Raw genomic sequence first — 10,000 nt, forward strand, 5'->3', positions numbered from 1 at the left:
GTGTGTGTGTGTGCACAAGAAGACGACAGAGTAAATAGGTAAAAGAGAATAAAAAAAAAGGAAGCTATCACAGAACAAGACATAGTACATATCGTACTAATGGAGCAGATTTGTTTGCGATAACTGGCAACAATATCCCAAGTAATAAACAATTTCCTTTCCTTTATATATATATATATATATATATATATATATATATATATATATATATATATATATATATATATATATATATATATATACTCGTATATATATATATATATATATATATATATATATATATATATATATATATATATATATATATATATATATATATATATATATATATATATATATATATATATATATACGAGTAAACGAAACTTTTTGTTATTATATCTCTTCCTTTCAATGGATTAGTGCAACTAGTGACCTCATGAAATGCTTAAACTCCAAAGTTAATGTGATTACTTCACTTGAAAGTTTCAAGAAATTCCTTGAAACTGTTGAAGAATTAGGAAAATTTCTGGTTTGAAGGGTCAGGGATGTCACATATTTACTGATATATTTTTCTTTTGGCGATGAACGAGAGTACGGCAAGGATTTGTCTTCTTCCTCCTCGAAGAAAGCTGACCAAGGACACAAAAATCACACGTTCATTTGTCTCTTTCCCCCGCCCCTTCCCAAACATCTCAAAGAGGTTGACTCGTCTAGTTTCGGAAATATCTTTAAATTCTTCTGAAAGTCGTAGGAAGAGAGAAAAAGAAGCACAGGCAAAGACTTCAGAGTTTACCAGTGAAAGGGACGAAAGAGCGAGAATAACAAGTAAACTCTGCATTATTAAGCTGGACAGAATAAAGATCAGAATGAGTAGAAAGTCTTGTGCAGCGTGACCTCTGGAGGGGGGAAGACACATGTCGCTAGGGAGTTGAGAATAACAATAACCATGAAAACAACGGTAGGGGATAACAAGAGATGTAACATCACGGAAGGGTATGTGAGTTTTGAAAAGACTATTAAAAGAGGGAAATTGATGAGGAGAAAACTTTTAATTCCACTTGTTTAATAAAGATGCATGCCCAAACCCATCCCGTAGATGGGAACCGTTATCTACGTAAAGACGTATAAGATCGTTATAGAGAATTTGCATCTGACATCTTAGAGGAAAAAAAAAGAAGAAAATAACGAAGTCGACACAGGACACCTAACTTCATGAAAGCTGTTTTAATAAAATGAGATGAGATTTCCATTTAAAAATTTTTTTTTTTATTTAAAGAAGATGGCGTAGTTGTCTGGAAGGTTGTGTCTGCTATGTAGATGAAGGAATTTACTTATTTGAGACATTGAATAAACCAGTTTTTTCTTATTCTATCCAGAAATTATAGAAAGTTCATAAGTTATGCGCCCTGTGGGTTTTCTGCTTGATTTTACTAAATTCTCGTAGTTTTTTTTTTCCGTGTAGTGTGTGTGTGTGTGTGTGTGTGTGTGTGTGTGTGTGTGTGTGTGTGTGTGTGTGTGTGTGTGTGTGTGATCAGCACTTACGATTCCACTGTTGAGATGTTTGAATTCTCGACCTCTTCCATGAATTGCGGCAACGTGCCAACCTTTGCTAAGTTTCTTATGCAGGTAAACGTCTTCCTTTCCATTTCTCCTCGCCTCCCAGGCTACAAGTCTGTCTCTTGAATTGCTCCCAGTCAGTGCTTGATCATTATTCTTTCTGTATTTGTAGACCACATCCATTTAAGGTCTTTCACTACTTCTTACGATCTCCTGTGATTCTTTGGGTAGTTATTCTCAACCTTGACCTTTCCGATCTATATATAGGTCACCTTTGATTTAGTTATTCCATGCTTCACACTGATGTGTTACTGCTGTAGACGCACAATGGGGACCATTCCGAGTACTTTTACAGTGATCCTCTCTTTGCCAGTAAACCTTCAGTTCGCACCATCTCTAGATTCTTTCCTACCTATTAATGACTTTGTTATGTCATATGTCAATCACAGTACAGCTGACATCTGCTGCCTAAAGGCAGGCTACGTCAAGCAGGAAGTCGGTATTAATGTTATTGTTCTATTTTTTTAAAACGTTTTCGTGATTTGCCATGGATGACGAAACCCAGAATATCATTCGGTGCTAGGGAGTAATGCTGGAACATAATTACGCGAACCTTTCAATAAACGTTTTGCTCATAACTAGCGCCAACAAACTCGTTTAACACTTCATGAATCATTCAGCTCAGACCGAATCGCTGCCAGCCAGCATTTAACGCTCACTGCGCTGCTTGCTGAATTCGATCGTTTAGGTACTCGTCACAGTTGTACAGTGACACACTCATTCATTTTTCATAGCCTGAGTTTCCACTGGGTGAGTAATGATGACATTCGATGGCTTGTTATATCCAAATTCTCTACTCCGTTTAACATTTCGATCAAGTCTCGGTTCATGAATGTTGGCCGAGAGTCCACCACTGGCGGGCCCTCGTTGTCTGATTTGTGATTCATTCTGATGAGAGTAATCTGAGTGAAACTCGATACCGGGCAAGATTATGGATGTGGAATGATTGTGGACGGGAGTGATGGAGGGCGGCGGTGCGGTTGGGGTGGAGAGAATGGAAGGTAGAGACTGGGTAGAGTGTGATGCTTTAGATTTGAGTTGATGCTCCTTCATTTTGATTCATTCCGACGGGAGAAGAGAAGATAGTCGTTACATTTGGAAAGCGGAGATAAAAGTAAGGTGTGAAAATAAGATAAAAGAGAAAATGAAAGTAATGTGGTTCTACTTTTCTATTGTATGCAGAGGTATGCAGACTACGTAATCGAGATTCATTGGTGGTCGAAAGGTACAATCAAGCATAACAGATGTACAAAGAAAGTTCTGTGATAGTTGCCTGTATTAGTAAAAAAAAAAAAAAATAAATAAAATAAAAATAATAATAATAATAATGAAAAAAAATAAATAAAAATGTTTAAAAATATGTTAGAGTATAAGAGGAGGGAAAAAAAAATACATAGATTAATAAAGTACAATGAAAAAAAAAATAAAGGACAAAACAGATATATAACAAGAAAGAAAGAAAATTAAAAGAAAATAAAGGAAGAAGTAGACAAGCATTGAGTAAAAGAAAGAATGAAAGAATACTGCAATGGAAACTGTGGACGGAAGTAGCAATGTTGTGTCAGCAGATGCTGGGAGCAAACAGAAGGATGGTATGTCGCCTGAAATGTGAGGAATGTTAGAATGACGGAGAAAGACAGATCGGATGATGTAGTAATGAAAGTTAAAGATAGGGAAGTAAGGAAGGGAGAAGAGAATGGAAGAAAGTTGTAAGACATTAATAGAATGAAGTTGGCTGGAAATTTCTTTCTTATCAGGAACTCACAAAATCCCAACGTTCATGGAATTTTTTTTTTCCCTCCCAAGAACTCGCGAAGAGAACGAGGACAATGGCTGTGGCGCGGGTTGGTGGGACGCGACATCTCTGTACAACCCTTGGCAACGCGGCAGGGAGAGAGCGTTAGTTGGAGGCGGAGTGAGCATTCCAGTGTAGGGCGTCAGCTAATGCATCATTGATATCGCCATCCCGCTCTGCCACCCCACCGCCCTCGTCACCCGAGCTCGGGTGTGGCTGCCGCGCGTTCATGCCGCCTTAACCTCAGAGAAATCATCCGGCAGAAAGGCATGTAATTGGGCCGAGAAAGGTAAATAAATGGTCGACTAATATTTTCATAATTCATGTTCACGTGTTGAACACTAAAGGTCTGCCGTATAAAAAATACAACACCAAACTTTTCTAATAAGCTATTGACACTGGGTTGCATTAAGCTGCATTACCTGCACTAACAAGTAAGCGATAGACTAACCTGGATCAGAAGTTCTCCGTCACCTGTCTCGGCGTGTGAGCTACTTCCACTCACCTGGCGTCCCCTCCCTCGAGTGAGTCAGGGGGAGGTTGGCCAGCCGTCAGCGCGCAGGAGCAAGACTACCTGTCCTTCCTCCCTCGCCAGCCTCGCTCCCCCTGGCTGCTGCTCTGCACTCTGTCACATTACTTCGGAGCGAGCTGAAGGTCGCGCGCTTCTGTTAAAGGATGATGGGTATATTTGAGTTGAACTGGGATCACTTCAAGAAAGACAGAGGAGCGGGAAAGGATGATCATTCTACAGCGAGAAACACAGAGGGAACTCAACTCGTTACAAGCTAAGAAAAAAAAAAAAAGAAAAAAAATGAAAACATAAAACTCAACAATCTAATACTTGACTAAATAAGCAGCAAATATACCTGAACACACCTTATACACTCAAACGATAAAATCTCACTTAAAACAAATATGCATAAGACTCCTCATTCCTAAATAGCAATTAGGATACCACTAGAAGTAAGGGACTCTAAGGAGATAATATAGATAAAAAGAATAAAAAAAAGAGGAAGAAATTGGATCTCAAATAGAGTGGTAGATGAATGAATGGAACAGATTTAGTAGTCAGGCTGCCAGTAAGAGGAGTTTTGAAAGACGATTACATGAATTTATAGATGGGAATGATAAGGTGATATTTATGTTTATAAACGTTTGATGTTAGGATTACCAAGTGTAGGTCTCCTGTCTTCTTGGAGCTTCCATTATGTTCTCTTAAATTATCAGCATGTGTGCCTGTTCAGCACTGAAATAGCGAGGCTTTCCTCTATTTCTCATGCACCGCCTTCTGAATACGTTTCTGTGAAGTAATGTTTTGTCTCGGTGCATACTTCTCTCTCTCTCTCTCTCTCTCTCTCTCTCTCTCTCTCTCGCACGCGCGCACACACACACACACACACACACACACACACACACATATGCGGGCGCGTTTATAATAACTGAACATTCATAATAAAAGAAGGGAATATATAAGTGAAAATGTGTGAGAATACATTTCACTGAAAATGAGAAAGAAAACGAAATCATAAGAAGGATACTAACTTCACCATCACTGTTCTTGTAATTCTGACCAAAGAACTCAGTTTTAGACTCATAACTATTTACTTCCGGTTTCTCATTCGATATACAGTACATAAAGACTTACCTGTTAGTAAAGAAGAACTGTATCTAGCTTCGCAGACTAACCCCAAAATCCATCCTCTCTCTCTCTCTCTCTCTCTCTCTCTCTCTCTCTCTCTCTCTCTCTCTCTCTCTCTGTGTGTGTGTGTGTGGTAATCATGATACACTCTGCTTTGAACAACATTTTTACTTTAATCATTAGGTAATTTTCAGAGACTCTGCGTGTGTCGTTTATTCCTAGACATTGAATAATTTACTACTACACATGCACCATCTCTTACAGCTTGATGAGAAGTGTGAATTCACTTGGAAATCCGTATTCCAGATTGCCTTGGAGAAGACTGACAATAAAGGAGATATAGCTGAAGGTCCAGAAGCTGGTGACTACAGCTGGATCTCCTGTTAAACAGCCTGTTGCAAAAAGGTGTTTGCCGTTAAAAAGAGTTTCTTTCTACTGAAAAAGCTGAAGTGAAGCTGATGGATTCTGCCTGTCAAAATATAATTTTTTCATATGGCACGTACACGAAAAAAAAAAAAAAAAACCGTGATCCTATTGCGATAATGTTCACTTGTGCAAAAACAATTCTTTAACATGGCAAGAGGCCGTGTTAAAGAATTGACAGTTCATTAATATTCTGCAGATTGAGGAAAGCTACCTGCAGATACGAAAAAAGCGCAATCTTGGTTTGGTTAAAGAAAATAAAATATTGATAGGATTCCATCTGATGAAACCAAGAGCTTTGACTCCTTCATGATGCATTACCAGTTGTATCCACCCAACTTGCTCCTCTTTACCATCTCAACTTCAGTATAAATTTCGTCTAAAAAAAAAAAAAAAAAGACATGTGTAGTACTGTGGTGTACACACACACACACACACACACACACACACACACACACACGACGACCGTAGATCGTCGTGTGTGTGTGTGTGTGTGTGTGTGCCGCCGTCCGGCAAAATACTATCTTGATGATTGTAGGTTTGTCTTGAGGTATTGTGCCTGACGCTCTCTCGCTTCCGTGCTCCGTGAGAAACACCATTCTTTTCTCTTGTGTCTTGCATAGGAAGCCTGGCTAGTGCGGCTACCATTGGCTCAGAATTTCCCTTGGAAGCCCAGAAAGAAACACAGACCATGAGCCAATGCGACCCTGTCTGGTCTCCTGTTGAGCATGCTATGCTACCTTCGCGTTCGCAGGAGTTAGGCAGGACTCCGACTCAGGTCAGGTCGTGCTTCAGTTAGCGCACCACACAACTCTACTACGCTCTGCCCTTGGTTAATCGTTCCGCCGACATGATACTTTGTTAATTTTAGTATTGATAAATGACTGCCTGTGAGCTGTGTTTGTTTTCCCTGTGTGGCTTATAGAACACTACAGTACAAACACCACTGGAAAAATATTAAAACCCTATAAAAAAACAAACAAACAAACAAACAAACAAACAAAAAAAACATTTAATACCCTCGTTCCACATACCAGTGAAACACACTCCAAACCATGAAACAATTTCGTATAGGTTTTCAGTGGATGACATTAAAACAAATGGCTTCCAATAATCTAGCAATTCGTCTCTCCTTCAGCTATCGGAGGATAGCACGCCAGTTTTAAGATCATCGTCTATAACTACAATAAAAAAAGTTCGTCTTCCAGTTTCGGTTACCATTTAATGGTGTTGATTACGTTCAGTTTTTAATGAAAAGACTGTAAGATGATATTTATTTTCCTCTTGGTGTGTTTCTGAGCATACTGAAAGCGGCTCCTTCACACAGGAATGGGAGGGACATGCACTGAAGCCGCGCGTGGCTTCGGTGCTTGTCACATCCTGGTTTCAACAGTATACCTTTCCCAGGTACCCAGGTACCCATCTATTGGCCAAACCGGAAGGATGGACAGCTACGTTAACTGTATGCCGACTGCCTTAGCCTGGATTCGAACCAAGGCCCGCAAGTTTGTACCCAAGCTCACTAGCCGCTGCACCAGGGAGCCGCGTAGCCACGGCGCTCATCTTTGTCACATGCCCTGTGAACCTGTGGTAGATGGTATTCCTTAACTCGGGTTTCCACAGGTTTTCCTAGGTTTTCCCAGGTACCCAATTATCGGCCAACTAAAAGGATAAACAGCTGTTTAAGCTGGGCGCTGACTGCCTCACGGAAAATTCGAGCCGTTTATAAACAGCAGTTTTTCAAGTGGATAGGAAGAATTCTAAAGAGCTTTGGTGGTTTTAAATATTATATACAAAAAGAATAATTTGTAAACACAAAGAAGTTTGTATTTTTCGCATCCCCTCAAAGGCGAAAACTGTAAGAATTGCAAAATTCCGCGGCACTGAGCTGCCTTGGTGGATTTGTTAACTCAAGCTTGCAAAGTCTTTTTCTTTTAAAAGATGTCTGCAACACATCTGTTCTTTGCTATATCATCTCAAATGTACACAAAGTCTCATACACAGACGAGAGACGAAAGCTGAGAGGAATATTTCTCTGTAGTTAATGTCATTGGCTTTCACTGATAATGACGATCCAGAATGCTTACCCGCAATAATATGCTCTCTGCATTCATCATCCAGAAAAGAAACAAAAAAGCTAGGTAAGACTTATTAGTACAAGTGGGTACTTCGATATCAGTAACCCAAGGATTGTTGCCAACAGACAGGGAAGTGGAAGGGAGCGGCCTTGAGCACAACGGTCGGGCGGAGTCTGCTGGATGGCACACATGATGAAATATTGAACCGTGAACCTTCGCTGTGGTATCGATCTGGTCAGCCCGCGCCGCACGGAAGGCTCATGCGATGCTTCACAGCGTTAATAAATATTTACCACAGGGTTTAAAATCATAAAGTTTGAACCAAGGCTTTCAAAATGAAATAGTTTCTTGATCATAGAGTCGCCCCATACAGAGGCAACAGCATATTACATATTTATAAGATCATAGTGCCTGAAAATGCACCAAGACCTCTCTCTCTCTCTCTCTCTCACTCTCTCTCTCTCTCTCTCTCTCTCTCTCTCTCTCTCTCTCTCTCTCTCTCTCTCTCTCTCTCTTTCTCTGAGGGCAAAGAAAATGTTACGAAAGAACAAAAATCTAATTCAAACCATGCCAGAAATAATCAAATATACGGCATGTACTAAACAAAAAGAGAGAAAGAGAGAGAAAAAAAAATGGGCTCGAAGATGTAAACAAATTCAAGCTTAAGCTAGTTCATTCAGACAATATGTCAAAATAATTAAATTAGGGCAAATATTGAATAAAATATGAAAAAAAGACAATGTACGCCATCCGTATGCCAATATAAAAGGAATTAATATTACCCGCTGAACTAAAGAAAATAAATTAACATCCATTTTGGAAATTTCGAAATGGCCACCTAATTTCAATTTAGGGTCAGGTGTCACATGACCACACATGACACGTGGGAAAAGTCTGGTAGGCGAGAAGTCTATACAAGTGTGTTAAAGATAGAGAAGTAAATGATATCAGTGAGTTTTTAATACAGACAGTAATCTTTAACACGACGCAGCACGTTATTATGTGAGAAAACGTTTAAGAATGATGGGAGAAGATTAAGTTTTCGTAACATAAAGCAAAATAATTGACAGAATAAGATGCATGTAGCGATAACAGTTCTGAGTAACAATACGAGGCGACGAGCTTAATTCACTTCCCTAAAAAACAGTGATGTAAGAACGGTTCGAACTTACAGTCATGACTCATCAGTATAGTTTGATACGCAAGTGTGAAATAGGGAAAACGTATGCACGTTCATTATGTTTTCTTGAATTCCTGATACGTGTGTACGCGTATATATATCACCGTGAACAGCGAGGTGCTCTCAGACTGTGCCAAAGTGTGCTTCAAACCAAGTCCCACAGCAATCTCAGTGTACCTCTGCACCTGCACGACGTACTAGCTGCCTCTCGCAGGAAATACGTGACAAGCAAAGACTCGCCACCAACAGATCGTATAAAACAGTAGACAGTCAAGTGTCGAGGAGGAAAGACCGCCATGATGATGTTCACCCTCATTGTTGTGCTTACAGTCATGACGAAGATCAACACGGTCTACGCTGCTTCAATCCCTGAACCGCTTATTCCTATCAGAATTGATGTAATGGACCTTGAACATTATCGTGGATGGAAGATCTTGTGCCCCATGAAGCCAGACGTTAACGGAAACTTGACCTTTCTGACGCCTCCCAGTGACGTGGAATGTCTGGAGCTGTATGGATACACTTCGTCTGGTGAAAGGTTCAACATTGGTTACATTCCTGCAGCGTAACGACATCGTCTAGGTCACAAGACAAAGAGCTGCTGCAACTAGTGAATAACAAGATCGTGACGGAGTCTACGGTTCCTCAAATTGTTCCTTCGGCTTGTCTCGTGAGCAGCACGAGAAGCAAGAATTTCCCCTATTCTGAATGGTTCTTTGGCAGAGATCATCTGGAGATCGCTTCGCGCGGGCCTCGTGACAACGGACCTTCTTCCGTCAGATGTCGCATGTGCATGAGAGAGAGGCGATAGTGTTGTAGGAAGCAAATTCTTCTGCAGACCTGCAGCAGGAGCGCAGCAGAGGCGTGGGGGCAAGTGCCAGGATGTAATAACGCTGATATTATTACTATCTATTTTCATTGTGATGTAGAACGTAAAGAATCAAATACGTTTCTGTCTGGGCACAAATATTTCACAATATCATACAATCACGTTATAGCAAAACGTGTTACGTACTGTTTATTGTCACTATGTATGTACACTACCTATGTACAGCTACTTAAAATCTCCAAACTGTTGATATTTGTTTCTTTTGAATACAAACACTCAATAAGTGTGTGTGTGTGTGTGTGTGTGTGTGTGTGTGTGTGTGTGTGTGTGTGTGTGTGTGTGTGTGTGTGACAAATGATGGCAGTCTCAAATTAATGTGAAGAAAGATTAAGGACACTAATAAAAAAAAAATAACGTCATTAGTAGTTAAATTTCGGCAAGTGCTGAAAAAAATTAC

General features: G+C 40.0%; 1 protein-coding gene across 1 annotated transcript in view; it reads right to left on the minus strand.

Moving 5' to 3' along the window:
• Positions 1-10,000, minus strand: part of LOC135097938 (uncharacterized) — a 105,085-nt gene that overhangs the window by 26,379 nt on the left and 68,706 nt on the right. The window contains exon 2 of the mRNA XM_064000066.1: positions 3,846-4,059. The gene's annotated coding sequence lies outside the window, so the exon portion shown is untranslated. The remainder of the gene's footprint in view (positions 1-3,845; positions 4,060-10,000) is intronic.

The sequence above is a fragment of the Scylla paramamosain genome, chromosome 4 (assembly GCF_035594125.1).
Source record: "Scylla paramamosain isolate STU-SP2022 chromosome 4, ASM3559412v1, whole genome shotgun sequence".
Lineage (NCBI taxonomy): Eukaryota > Metazoa > Arthropoda > Malacostraca > Decapoda > Portunidae > Scylla > Scylla paramamosain.